The sequence below is a fragment of the Frankliniella occidentalis genome, unplaced genomic scaffold (assembly GCF_000697945.3).
Source record: "Frankliniella occidentalis isolate FOCC.00 unplaced genomic scaffold, Focc_3.1 Scaffold145, whole genome shotgun sequence".
Classification (NCBI taxonomy): Eukaryota; Metazoa; Arthropoda; class Insecta; order Thysanoptera; family Thripidae; genus Frankliniella; species Frankliniella occidentalis.
The window spans coordinates 453,890-468,351 of NW_026267272.1; the positions used below are offsets into that span (position 1 = coordinate 453,890).

The 14,462-nt window shown below is 54.3% G+C and overlaps 2 protein-coding genes across 5 annotated transcripts in view; one reads left to right on the forward strand and one right to left on the reverse strand.

The window, feature by feature from the left end:
- Positions 1-14,462, reverse strand: part of LOC113212506 (elongation factor-like GTPase 1) — a 111,757-nt gene that overhangs the window by 48,374 nt on the left and 48,921 nt on the right. The window lies entirely within an intron of this gene.
- The window catches only part of LOC127750165 (uncharacterized protein DDB_G0290587), a 58,257-nt gene continuing 43,871 nt past the window's right edge, over positions 77-14,462 (forward strand). The window contains exon 1 of the mRNA XM_052270981.1: positions 77-218. The gene's annotated coding sequence lies outside the window, so the exon portion shown is untranslated. The remainder of the gene's footprint in view (positions 219-14,462) is intronic.

The window sequence follows — 14,462 nt, forward strand, 5'->3', positions numbered from 1 at the left end:
GGGGGGGGAGAGCGAGGCAAGAGAGGGAGAGGGCGGCGCAGCGGAGCCGAGCGGAGCGTCGAGCGGCTGGCGGGCAGGACGGCTCAGTGTGCTCTTCGAGTGCGGCGCGGACGGTCAGCCGGACTGACGCGGTTGTGCGAGTGGCGAGTGACGAGTGTGCGCGAGTGCTCTGTGTACCGAGGAGTAGACTTCCTGTTGTGGATCAATACCTTGTTCGGGTAAGTCACGGGAGAATCATTCCAAAAGAGCCCCTGGTAATCAATGTCGAAGAATTTTTTTTTTAGCATCGAAGGAGTTTATAGTTTCCCGACGTGTCTGATTTTTATCTTAAGAAAAAACAACGGAGCAGTCGGAAAAACTCAGCAATAAATATTTGTGTGTCGTTCTGAGTTTCCAATTTTTATTTTTAGTGGTAGAAAAGCACCCTTGCAATAAAAAAAAAAAAATAAAAAAAGAAAGAAAGAAATAGTCGTAAATATTGTCATTTTAAATTTGTCATCAATAATCTATGCCAGCGAGTAGAAAGTTAACGAGTTTTTAATTTAAGAAACAAAACGCCGACGGAATAATAATAAATTCTTAATAATGTAATGCCTATTTACCACTATTATGACCATGATGGAGCATCTCACGGTAAAACCACCCAATACCCCACCAATGTTTTAAACGATTAATTTGCAAAGATGGGGAAGAATTCCTCGTGGATCGTCCTTTTTAAGCGCGATCCCGCGTGCAGTCTGCCGTGCGCGCATGACCCCGACCTCGTGTGATCTATTGATAACAAAAGGAGCAAGCGCTCCGCGGCGCCCTCTGCCACGCACTCCGACAACGGTCCCCGACGCGGTCCCTCCTGCGGTGTGCCCCGCGACCAGGGCACCGGCGGTGGGCACACTTCTGGCCTGGCACAGTTCGGCACCGCCACCGCCAGATCTCGGTCAAGCGAAGAAGGCTCTCTGTGATCGTCTCCGTTGCCTCCACCTCCGCACCTCCCCAACCTTTCCCCTTCCCCCTTCCGTCCTTTTGCTGCGGCCGCGCGCGGGTAGGATACCTCTCCCTCTTAATCGTGGATCAGACAACAACCACCGAGAGAGATAGAGATAGAAGAGGGGGGGGGGGGGGGGCAAGCTGAGCCCCTCATGGGCCGCCTTATTGGGATGTGTCATCTTTAAACTGCAATTAGCGCGCCCTTCGTGCGTGAAGAGGAGAAGGCAGGTGGAATCACGCCGCGAGGCGTTGCATTTCACACCTGCGAGTATCTCGCGCGGGTTTTTAATCACTTTTTATCTCGACTCATCATTACGATACGGAATTCCTCCCGAGGAGGGGCGGCCGGCGCCGCGGCAGTCTGCAAACTGGAATAAGGAAGGCTGATGCTCGGGTGTCGAGCGCGTGATCCCTCGCGGTCACGCACCACTAAAGATTTTTAGCGCGTTTTATTTATTTTGGCTATATAATCCCGCCCTAGTTAAGTGCTCTTCCAATCTTCCTCTAATTCTGCATCGCATACTTGAACCTCTTCGAGTGCCTTTACTGTGCACCTCTGGACAGAAGGGGTCGGCCACGGCGTGCGAGAGAGAAACAGGGGAACATACAGAGGAGAGAGGGAGAGGGAAGGGAGATACAGAGACCCTATCGCAGCCGAGGCAGATCGGCGAGAGCAGATAAAAGGTCGATGTGCAGTCAATACGATCATAGGGGATACAATCCCCATGCCGGGCGCATGCGGCAAACGCGGCGCCCATTCCATGGGATTCCATTAGAATTGCCTCCCCAACAATCAAAGGCTCTCTCAAACAGATGCCCCGATGCGGTTTCCAATTTGCACGCGCTGCATAACTGGCATTTCCAGCCTGTGGCCGGGGCTCTCGGCGGGCTCTCGGCCCGTAAGGCACGGGGCGGGGTAATAAAAGAGCCCCGACGCACTTTTAAAACCGTCGCGCGAATACAGAACCAGAGAGTGAGAGGGCGAGAAACACACACACTCAGTGAGCCGGCACTTCTTTCAATCTCAAAACTGAAATAAGGAGAAAAAAGAAGTGAGTCGAACAAAAAAAAAAGTAACAAAAAAATTAGTCGGTTCGTGCTTTAAACGTAGCGGCCTGGCCCTTCGGCAGCAGCAGCGGCGGCAGCAGCGGCGGCAGCAACTCCCGCCGTAGCGGACCCCGCGGCCTAGACCCTCGCAGGCCTACTTCACTTCAGGAAATTAAATGTCAATCTTGTATCCTTTTTTCCCCGCAAAAATGTTGGGAAGAGGTAGGGCAGCCAGCAGCCAGACCCTGGCGACGACTAAGTGGAAAAAACAATTAAAAGCGCTCAGTTTACAAATCACTATTACAGAAAAGCCCGAGCGATTGTCCTTATTGTTCATTTTGTACAACCTTTTGTTGCTTATTTGCTTTCTTTAGGAAAGACGTAGCACGACGAGTTAAAAGTAATACAGACCAATGGTCAAATATACACATAGAAGGATTAAGTCCGCACACAGAAAAGAGCGAGGAAAGAGGGAGAGGGGGTCCTGGTGCGGGGGAGAAGTCAAGTTCGAAGAAAAAAAGCAATTAAGCCCTTAAAGCAGGTATCGCATAGTACCAGCAGCGGATCCAGGTACTTTGCTTTCACGAGCGAAATTCATTAGGCTGGGGTTCTATAGCGGTGCAGTCAAGTGCTTACAGTGTGTGTGTGTGTGTGTGTGTGCGTGCGCGCGCGCGTGTGTGTGCGTCTGACTGACGCCGGAGCCGATATCGAGAGTGGTGGGAGTTGAGCGCCGCTCAACTACTTAAGCCGGCCCGGCATATTACCGGCGAAAGAGATAAAAAATATATATAACTCGCCGACTCGCTTCCGCTGGGCGTCGAACACGGGAATGTTGTTTTGCAGTTTCAAAGAAGCAGGCAGGCGGCGGAAAAGCGCACCGATCACCCATGTTAATCCACACTGCAGCTGTGAGCACGAATACGTCGCGCTACCTGAAGGAAAAGGAAATGTGGGCAGCGGGGAAGAGTGAGATAAAGATGGGGCACGGTAAAAAACATTGTCATATGTATTGAATACGCCATGGTCATGGTCGCTATTTTAGATAGATCATTTTGCCGATTCCTTTTAAATGCACTCACTCAACCCTTTGATGACATTTGCGTTCTTAAACTATCAATGTACTTGTGGGATGATACTTATAAAAATTGGGAGTTTCGAAATGTTGAAATTTAGCATTCAAACGAATCAAGACTTGCAGTCATTACAAGGGAATCCCAAAAATTTGCATTGGAAAAAACGAAGCCAAAATTTCGGTAAGCGCGAAGCGGCCAAACAGCAGCGTTTAGAGTGTGTGACTATAGGATGCCCCTTCCTCGTCCTGCGGGAGCCGCTGTGGCCCTGATGTGCGGCCAGCCAGCCTGGCGGAGCCTGCAGTACAACGGAAAGGATCACTTATCCTCACGCACGACGCGACGCGACGCCGCCGGACTCTGCGCCGCCCCGCGCCACCTCGCGACGCGTCATTATGTGTTGGCTCGCGCCCTTCCCGGCTGCAACACCAGCAGCATGTGCAAGGATTAGCATCATAATGACGATAATGGTAAGGATTGTGACCATAATGACGAGTACTTAAAATAATATCAATGCTTCTCCAAAGGCGGAAGTTTTGCGAAAGTCAAAATTATATTGTCGCAGCTAAATCATCACCTTCGGTCGAGCAGTATAACTCGACAACATGTGGTCAATACATGGGCCGCGTTTTACAAGGGGCTGATGTGGGGACGATGTCGGCCTCGCGCACGCTGTGTAAACGAGGAGGCGCTTGGCTGCTGATGCAGCAGCGGCGGCCAGTGCAGCACCTATAAAGCAATTACCAGGACCAAACCTTTACGGCCTTTTCGTCACTATGCGGCCCTTCCCCTCCGCAGCGGCAGTGGACCACGAGTGCGCGTGCGCGGCTAAATAACTTTCTTTCTCTATTCCGCGTGATGATGATGATGACGGGCCCGATAGTGCCGAGGCAATAATAATTGGCAACTAACAAGTCGAGTTATGGCACTCGTCGATGCCATGTCCGCACTGCACTACGCGGCTAGCGGTGCAAACAGCAACTACTGCGAATGGCGTAGCGTAGACACGTTGTGTGTTTGCGCGGGGAGAGAGGGGGAGGAGAGAGAGAGAGAGAGAGAGAGAGGGGGGGAGAGAGAGAGAGAGAGAGAGAGAGAGAGAGAGAGAGAGAGGGGGGGGAGATGAGAGATGGGGAGGGCGACTGAACACGCAGACACGTAGAATGTACGCGGGGGTGCAGCTCCGTTAAGGTAGGGATGGTGGGATGGTGGAGGGAGTGGCCAGGAGGGAGGGGGGACTCTCTTCCCCTCTTCCCGTACCTCCCCACGAGGTCTTTCCCATAGCACTTGCATGATGCTCCTGACAATCGCTGTTGCAGCGCAGGATTTCTCATACCTGCCAGTTAAGTCCCGCGGCGCCGAGCGCCAGTGAGGAGGGCTGCTGCAACAGCGGATGCACCTCTCGATGGAGGTGAGCCATGAGACAGAGACACCATACCACCACGAGAGCGGGGGAAACGGAGCTTACCACTGCGTGGCGTGGCGACCTAATCAGGTTCCTCGGTCTTAATGCGAGACCCCCTGTAGGCCCCGCTCGGCCCCTCTGTAATGGGCGTCTAGTCGGACAACCACCCTCTGCAGCGGGGAGGAGAGGAGGGGTGGGGGGAAGGTCACGGCTGCCGATTGGACGGCGGGGCATCGGCAACAGATCTGCGGGATACAAGCGGCGTGGGTGCGGCGAGCGGGGCAGAGGGCACCACATACACACTTCGAAATATATGCTCACTTTTGTTTTGGTCTTAATTGATTTGGTTTGGGAGAGCTCAAAAGAAAATTAATGAGTGAAGTTGAGAAATCGAAGTCGATGAGACAAAAGATTTCTAGTGACAAACCGCAAACAAAAAAAAAATGAAATTTGAAAACTTTTTTCTATGAATTTTTGCGTTGGCTTGTTTCGTCAATCTGTGCATTTTTTTTCTTTTCAGAGCGCTGGTTATCATCATGCATCTGCACTAATTTTCCTTTCGCAGTTTTGCAGTCTTGGAGCTGCGTCGACGTTGTGCCGGGTGCGCGGGTGCAGGGGGTCTATTGTGCACCTAATGTGGGAATCCGCCCGGAATTATTATAAAATAGTGCAGTGCCAAACCGCAAAGTTTTGTTTTTTCCCTCGCGTAACTATGGTAACCAGGGTAACGCCTCTGCAGCTGGGCAATCACAATACGAAAAATAGTAGGCGATGATGCGGTTCTCCACGACGGCTGTAATGACGAGCGTCTGCGGCCACCGACTTTCAATTAATACACGCAATTACAGGTGATAGGATTAAGAAAAAAAAACTCATTGCGAGAGAAAAAAAAAGGGCGACAGCAACGGCGCCACAGAAGGATGTGGTTGGCTTACAGGCTGCTTTGTGTTCGCTGTCGGCAGCGCCGCGCCGCAGGAGGCATTTGGTGGTCGGAATAGCACCGAGAATACTTTACCTGCCCGCGTGTTTCCCCGCAAAATAATCCTTTAAATTCCTTCTGCTATTTAACCTCCGATAGATCTCCTCTAAATTTGTTCAAAGGGCGATGCGTACAAACACATTGTTGCACACTTCTGGATAGAGTTTGTTCTTTTTGGTGGCGCATTTTGAAGCTACAGTGTGAAATAGGATAGCGTTAAAGAGGCAGGCAGCTCCCATTGAAACAAACTCTCGTCATTTCCCGCTCCAAATCCCGGCGGAGTGGCAAATTCTCTTTATTACTCTCCCACTCCCCACCTTTATTACTCGCATCACACTGACCCTGTTCGGGCTGCCCACCGCCTCTGGCGCAGCGGCGCAGCGCAGCGCAGCGCTTGCTGCCTGCAAATAAACGCACTCCAATCTTAACTAGTCTAAGTGGTGGCTACGTGCCCACACATTCCCTGGCCGCTGGGCGGCTGCGGCGGCTGCTGCTGCCTCCCCAGCCAGGCTCCCTCCTCTCTGCCAACAAAGTGTGCAAATTCCTACATTCTTTTAGGAGAAAGAAACAACCAAAAAAAAAGTACGTAGTGGGGGCAAAAGAGCTGAGGGGAGCGCGGTGGGGATAGAAAGAGGGGGGGAGAGAGAAAAAAAAGTCTTAAACACTGGCCGTGTGCTGCACATGCCACCACATTCCCTGGTCGATGGCACAATAACACAGCCCTTGGCGGGAAGTTTAAAGGGGCGAGCGCGGGTCAACGTCCAGGCGGCAGGCGCATGGGCAGCGTGCGCAGCGCACGCCATCGGGGCGGGGTCATTGTGGGAAATGGGAGAAGGGGGGAAAAGAGGAAAGGGGTTTTGAACCTATAGACGTGCCGACGACCGCGCGGCGGGGCGGGGCGCGGGGCGGGAGGGCGGCACAGCGCTCCACACATCCTATCCAATTTCGCCCCGAAGCCAACCACGCTCAAAGGAGGTAAAGAAAAACGAAAAAAAAAAAACAGCCCTCTAGAGAAGTCTTTGGCATGAGAACAATCACAAGGTTTCTACGCGGCGATGGACTTGTCACGTGGGCGTTGGGGCGGGGCGGGGGCCCTTGAGCGTAGCGCTTTTCTCCCATCGACACGACAAAGGCCGAACGCTCCCACGGAAATACCCGCAGGGCGCCCAAGACTTAAACGGTGGCACTTCGTTTGCAAGCATAATTTGAGCTTGAAAACGCGCGGAGGGTCCGCTCTGCTGCGGCGACTGCAGCAGACGACACACACCGAAAAAAAAAAAAAAAAAAAAGAACTGCAGCACGTGAGGGAAAAGTGGGAGCAGGCAAAGGGGTACGCGGAGCAGCACAAAAGGGCCACAACATGAACATTCATGCGAGTTTTTCGAGTGTTGCCTAATTAGAAAAGTGGGACTTGACTTTTCTATGGCCCTTGTTGTTAATCAGACTCTGTTTGCCTAGGTGACGTGGGGCGGCGCGTGTTTGCTGACCACGCACTTTGAATTCGCGGAATCTCTCCCCGACTGTCAGCACGCGGCGGAATGACTCGTGCGCCAGCCTACGACTACTACTGGGCAAAGCTCGCCAACATTCTTAAGGGGGGAGGGGGTTAAGTTGTCCTTTAATTTACATCTTTGTACATTATGTAAGTTTGATTTACATCAAGGTAGACATCAAATCAGTCAGACTAACTGAAAAACAGAAAAAGGGAGAATGGAGAAGTTTTTAGTGTAACAGAAACCGACAGAAACAGACAGAAAAGTATGCGGGCTTTTAAGACGGCGGGCAGTGGGCAGTCACATCTACCATTTTCTACGGCGATACCTCTCCAAACAGGGCGCCCGTTTCCTCGATCCCTCTGCAAGGCGAATGTAGTTGCCGTCTCTTTCCGGGGCCACCCGGGAGGGACCCGAGTCGCGCCGTATGACACACTGCTCACAAAGAAAGTGAAGGTGGTGAGGGAGGGGGCCCGGCCCGGAGGGGGCGCAGCCGTCGCAGCGCGCGCAGTGCGGGCCGCTTCATGTCACGGCACTTCACGGCCATGAGTGCGTCAGACACACCGCTCCGCTGTGTGAGCACAATGCGCCTGATGCCCCATTTTTTCACGGCAGCAGAGGACAAAAATCTGCCCTTTTATCTACATTTTTGTTGTTGTTTGTTCTCCGCTCCACCCCTCCCGCCTCGCGCGTTCCCTTTTGGCCGCCGTGGCATTCCGACCCAGCAGAATAGAACATAAAAAAAATACCACGGCAAAAACAAACGAAAATAAAAACAGAAACTTTTGTACAGTTCCGCAAAGAAGAAAAGATAGGAAGATACGGAGCTGCTGGGGTCCTTCCGGAGCTGACACACAAGAGGTGTTTGCCAGGCAGGGCATGCCCAGCAAGATGAAAGCAGGAACGTTGTCCAGCCCGGCCACCCCAAACAAAAACACGACGAATATAATGCAGACTCTGACGACCGCGCGTCTTTTCAGGTCAACACCCAGAAAAGCCCGTTCTTGCATCAAGCATTTTTTGCTTGAATCAAGTGCAAAATGTACTTGATTGTCTCGAGAATATTTTGGACATGAAACAAGCCCAAATGGCCCTTAAATTGAGTAAATTTTCTTGATTCAAGCACGAATGTTCTCGGTTTAAGTCGAAATTGGGCTTGAATCAAGTGCCGAAGACAGTTGAGAACAGTGCGCATAAAACAAGAACACGCTTTTCTGGGTGAAGTTGGACCAAAGGTAGCGTCGCCATCGCGGGGCTCAAAAAACTAAAATCACATAAAAAGGTCGCTTATATTTCGCCAAAAAATGGGGTGCGCGACAAAGCAAGAGAAATGTGTCGGCCGGCGAAAAGGTTTAGCGGCCGAGTGAGGACGAGTCCCGATAAGCGGCAGAACGCGCTTAAGGTGCGAGAGAGACAATGCGGCCGTCGCGCGTGGCTCCGCAGCGGGCGACTTCACGGAAAGAATAACACGAGAACGGCCGAACGGGGTCGGTTCGAGTCGAGAAATAAAAGGAAGAGAGGGCAAAAAAAAACCTGTACAAAATTCCAACGTTTTTCCGAATTTCGGTGCAGAAGAGCAACTGCACGCAACTGCACCGAGTTGTCCTATACTGATGTCTCCCGATACGGCGCGAAGATGACTTGCAAGTACCAACGACCTGCCACGCGAGCGAACACACACACTCTCAGTCAGAGTCTCTCGGCGTCTCTTGCTTCGCGGGCGGGCGCGGGCCGGGCAGTGCCGCCGCACACGCGTGCGCGCGCGTTGCCTACCCACACGGCGCTCGGCCCGGCCGGCCCAGTTCGGAGCACGTCACACTGATGAGTGGGCCGGGCCGTGAGCACCCGCCGGGTCGCGCGACACGCCCACCTTCTGCACCCGGGGCGAGCGAGCAAGCGAGCGATCGTACCTCTCTCTCTTTCTCTCTCTCTGTCCCTCGCTCCTCAAACCCCGCGACGGGCACAAGAAATATCCGGGGCACCTGTATCTGTTTGCTTTTTATGTATTCCTTCCCGTCCCTCCCCGTATGATGCTGTCCACGACGTCCCGCAGCATCAGCATCAGCAGCAGCGGCGGCAGCAGCTCGGCATATCGGGCGGGATAACGACCTTGAGATGCGATCAGATACGAGCGGTGCGTGTCCGTTTAGGCGCCCTGCCCGCCGCAGCGCCACGCCACGCCGCCAGGCCAGGCGGCCGCACGCACGCGGCGCGGCAGCTCCAAAGCAAAAGGCCCCCGGCGGGGCCCAAAACTACGGCCTAAGTGATTCCTTTGGAACCCGCTCTCCGGCCGCTGCACAAGCAGTGCGTCGGGTAGGAGGAGGAGGTGGAGGGCCACGCCTTGGCTCATCACTTCATTAGGGGTCACAGTGTGTGTGCACCGGCCGCGCGGACGAAAAGAAAAGAGGCAAAAGAGGAAGGAAAATAATGAAAATAAAACAAACAAAAATACAACGGCCGTAAGCAGTCGATGAGCCGGGGTGATAGAGGAGTGTGGGGCCCAAACCAGTTGGCGCACTCATACATAGCAGGTGCCAGCTGCAACCAGGGCAGCGGCGGCCAGTTTGCATATACGAGGGAGACGACACTTACACTGTGAGAATGTCGGGAGTGGAGCGAAGGGAGGCGTCTGAGAAATGAGAAAGTAGAGTATGAAGAGAGACGGGAGGAGAGGTGGGGGGTATTTAAATAGGGCGGTGTGAGGTAGGCCAATGAAAGTACGGAAAAAATACTACATAAACGATATAAACGCAAAGAACATAAAGGTCGCAACAGCTGTTATGGGTAAAAAGAATAAAACAATTTGAAGCTGACGCGAACGAGTCATTAGGGAAAAAAAGACAGGAATTTCCAACAATATGTTTGTTTTGTTGTGATGTGTTTTTTGTTTGTCACGACTGAACCCTTTTCGTGTTTGGTGCCGCTGCCGTAGGCAGGCGGGGCGGGGCGCCTCAGTTGTTGTTGTTGTTGTTGTTGAGGTTGCTTTCCTCGCTCCTCGACGCGCCGCTCTCATCCGTCAGCAGGCATGAATGTCAACAGAGACGTGTCTATTAGCCGGGGCGGCAACTCGTAATCACGCCCCGCGCCCCGCCACAAGCAGAGGAATATTGAAACAGCACAACTCTCTACTCTGCGAGGCTCTGAAACCAACGGGGCCGTACCGCGAGGACCCGCGGGGCTGAGTTTGGCAGGAGGAATGTGAGGAGAGAAAAGGAAGGGGAGGGGGGGGGGGGAGGGCAGAAGATTGAAAGAGTTCGGAATGGGATCGCACACAGCGAGTCGCACGAGAGCGATTCATCAGGGAGCAGCAGGCGCTGTGGCTGAGTTGCATACCGGGCAGTGCGCGGGTGGCGAAGAGAGAGAGAGAGAGAGAGAGAGAGAGAGACTCACGACCGAGACGGATGCCACGGACGTTGTTCCTCCTTTTCCTTTATCCCTTTTATTCTCCCTTTCCCTCGCCAGCGTGATCATTTTGTTACATTTTTTTTGCTTCATTTTATTTTTTTGTGGGCTTTCCGCTCACCTCTTGTCTCACCCATCCTGACCACTCTGTTTGCAGCGCTCAGAAACAGGCGCGCGAAAGTAACATCTCTGCGACGCAGGAAACAGGCGGTTATTTGCCTAACGACTCGTTGCAGGCGCGGCTCGGCGCCCCTGCGCCAGTGCCCTTCGCGTGCACGGCCTCGCGGCCTCCTGTCAGGTTCCTGTATGGACAGGTCATGCAAGAACCCCAGGAAGGGGTCCTGCATGGGGTCCTGCAAATGGGATCCTGCCCCGACCTGTCGCGAGTCCAGACCGGTGTCCAATACCAGAATTTCCACGGGGTACTTGCGATGGGGCGTCGTCTCCAGACGGTCTCGGTGACGATCAAATGCAGCCGATACGAGCGATACGGTCGGTACGGTCGATACGGGGGAAGCGTCGCGGGGCGCCGGGGAGTAAAAGGGAACGTGATTTGCCAGGCTCGTCCGCGGCCGCGCGGCCCGGCTGGGGAGCTCACGAACGAGCGGAGAAAGAAAGCCAATTTAAAGTGAATTCAGATTAAGGAGAGCCCTTGGGCATAGCATAGCAGGGATAGAGAGAGAGAAAAGGATGCCCTAAGGGGCCCCGCCGACCTTATGCCCCGACGTCTAGGGCACCCCGTGCGCCGGTGGCCGCCCCGGCCCGAGGCCGCCCGAGGCACACAGTTAAGAGGCGCACCGCATCCGTCCGCGGCCCAGCCCGGCCCAGCCCGGCCCGCCGGCTGGAGACTTAAACGCAGGCGCCGCCCGAGAGTTAATGCCGCCCGGGGAGCAACGCATTAGTCTTGTCGCAGCCATATTAGCTTCCGAAAGAAAGGAGGAAAAAAATAATGTTCAAGATCTCGCCGTGTGCGGTTTTGTCATCCAGGTTTCGCGACAAATGTTGCGTTTACGGGACGCAAACAAACACAACGCCAAACATGTTGTTGTTGGGGTGTTAGTTATTTGCACACGGCACTTTGGGGCTCGCGTTGCACCGTTTTTTTCTAAAGGTTCTGTTTCGCCAGCGACAGCAGCGAGCAGCGCGTTCCGCACAGTTTGGGTGGCCATTGAGAGACAGAGCGGCATCACCGACCCGGAGCACGTAGCGCATGGCGTGGCGGGGCGTGGCGGGGCGGGGCGACGACTATTCCCGCTACGGTGGACCAGAGAGGCCAGAGCCCCCGGGGAGACAACGATAGGACTTGACTTACTTCTCTGCCCGTCCGCGCGCGTTTGCTCTCGCGTACCTTTCTTCTAGAACAGAAAGACGGACCCGGGCAGAAAAAAAGGGGTCTACCGCACGGCCACGATTTGTTTGCTTAAGAGGCTCATGTTACAGTCGGTGACGTCGGCCGCGTCCCAGCCCTCACCATACGCCTGTTCTCATACTCACTCGCCGACGGCGGGCGTGCACTCGGCGTGCAGAGGGCGGGAAGCCGAGCGGAAGCGAGAATTTAACAGAAAAAAACGTCACGGAATGTTGTTTTACAGACGGCAGTGAGCAAAAAAAGCGTCGAAAAAAAAGAAGAAATAGTCCATTTTGACAGAAAACGCGAAGAGGCAGCGCGTTTCTGTCATTTTCGCACGGCGCTCGACGCAGCGGAGCATGAGGAACGCGCCCATCCAGCCACTCATCGACCCTCCTTCCCCCTGCCCCCTCTCTCGCTCCGCCTTTTGTCCTCTTCCCACGGGCGTCGGCGCCACTCACAGCTGCCGGATAAGCGAATTCCTTTCGGGACAAAAATTTCCAGTTTCGGTGAAAGTGCCGCGCCTCCCCCGCCCTCAACGCCTCGCGCCTCCGGGCGTATCCGCGGTGACAGAAACACTTCGATGTCTGCTCGACGAGACGATTTCGCACTCGGACCGAGCTTACAATTTTTTTCTTTTGTATTTGCCTTGGTGGGTGACCAAACCGTTTTTACTTTTCGCAGAAGGCGAGGATGCTCGCAAACGGATTTTCCACAGGGTGCCACAGTTCTGGGATACAAAGTCACGAGGCCGAATTAAGTCTCCAACCCCGCGGCTAAGCAGCATGCAGCAGCAGTCGGGTTGGGGCCTGCATAGGGGGAAGCGACGGGACGACAGAAATATGTATGCCAGGCGCCGCATAGCGCTGACACCGTCAGCTACAAGCCAAAATAAAAAAATAAAGACGCGGAAAAAATGGCACACATCTCCTGTAAGAAGGGGCGATAGTCAAGAAAACGCGTAAAGTTTATAGTGTTTAACTACGAGGCACAGCGCGGGGCTCTTCCCAGACAGCAAGGCAAAAAGAAGGCTTCCCCCGCCGGGCGCGCAGCCACCCCACCCCGCCGCCCCCCACCGAGGTGTTTTCTCTAGCGCCATTCGATACCACTTGCCCGTTGGCCGGCGGTCGGTTTTTGTCTGGGCGGCCAGAGGAAAGCTCCCCGCGCGATCCACTTGGCCGGCACAAGGAGTCGCAAGGGACGAGTCGCGATAGTAAAATTGCGGGGCTTTTAGATTTGACTGACTGGCGAGGTGTGCGAAACAAGTTTGGTTTAAATCAGGCGGATGATGACGTGAGCAGCGTCGAAGCCTGCTGGCCCCTGTGCCCAGCCTGCGATTGGAAGAGGTGGGGTCGCTTGTAAATGGACGATGCTCCATCACACTCAGAACCCGACTATTTCGGTCGAACCGGAAATCTGCACTGTCGCCGATCGAAAGGGACAGGTAGGGGAGCCGGCCAGCACGACACGTCCCGGACGCCCAGCCGCTCTATTTTCCGACAGCTGATGCGACAAATTGAATTCCTTTGGCCGCGCGGGAAAAGGGGGACGCTTGACTCAGTGGGCCGGCATTCCAGCGCTCCCCGCAAGCCCAGCGCAGCAAGCCCAGCGCGAGCCCCCGCCTGCCCAGCCCCGCTCGAGATTTGCCGCACACAGTTCCGATTTCACTCGAACGGGACGCGCTCGGGTCGGCGGGGGCCAGCGTGCTGCTGCTGCAGCCAGGGCCCTCTCGACTTGCCTGCTGCCCGCACCTCGCGGCCGTCGGTGGCCGCCGGCCCGCCGGCTACCGCAGACGCACCCATCACCATCCATCCATCCGTCTTTGTTTCGCCGCGCGACCCGCCGTGGGTCCGGCCCGCGGCCGCGCCAGCCAGCAGCAAACTCACTCGCAGAGGGAGAAAAGTTTGATGGACCTCTTGCTGTCATCACTCTATTTCAAAAAATTGCGGTAAAGTTTACAACGTTTTGTATGCTCCTTCCTTTTAGCTGACAGTTCTTGTCATCTTTGTTTTCTACACAGCTCGTAAGCAATCATTCTTTGCAACATGGCCCATTTAGTTAATTGGGTCCTCCTGATGAAAATGTTATTTACCAAAAGTATAGGGTTGTAACTGACACATTACACCAGAGGTTTAAAAATTGCGGCACATTAGGTTGTTTTTTTTTTCATCATAGGACGCCTTGCCACGCGGGTGCGAGAAGCCAATCGATCGGGACGGGAGCAGCGGCGGGCGCGACACCACCGCGATTGTCACATACAATGATGGCAATCGGACGGCACCGGCGTCCCGCCGCGCGGGGAAACGGCACCCACGTGGCTTCCAATTAGCCCAACATCGTTCTATTAATAAATTAATATTATTCGTTAACAAAGCCCTTGCAATATTAATAACAATCATCATGCTGGAGCACTAAAAAAAGTCTTTTAAGAAAAAGGTACAGCCCGTTACGATACAGCAACACACCCGCAAGCCAAGCCCGTGCAGCGCAATCCCACCATCATGTCGCGCTGTCTCCATTTCATTCGCTCGTCGTAAATCGAAAACAGAGAGAATGCGAAGAGCTGTGCAGTGCCACCCAGGCCAGCCCCGCCGCGCCCCGCCGCGCCGCGCGGTCCACGGCGAGCGGACGCTGGACGCGCACCGTTACTGTCCGCCAGAGATGCGGCCTTCACTTCCCACGACGCGACGCCCTACGACGCCCTGGACTCTCGCTCCGTCCTTTCCATCACCCCCCC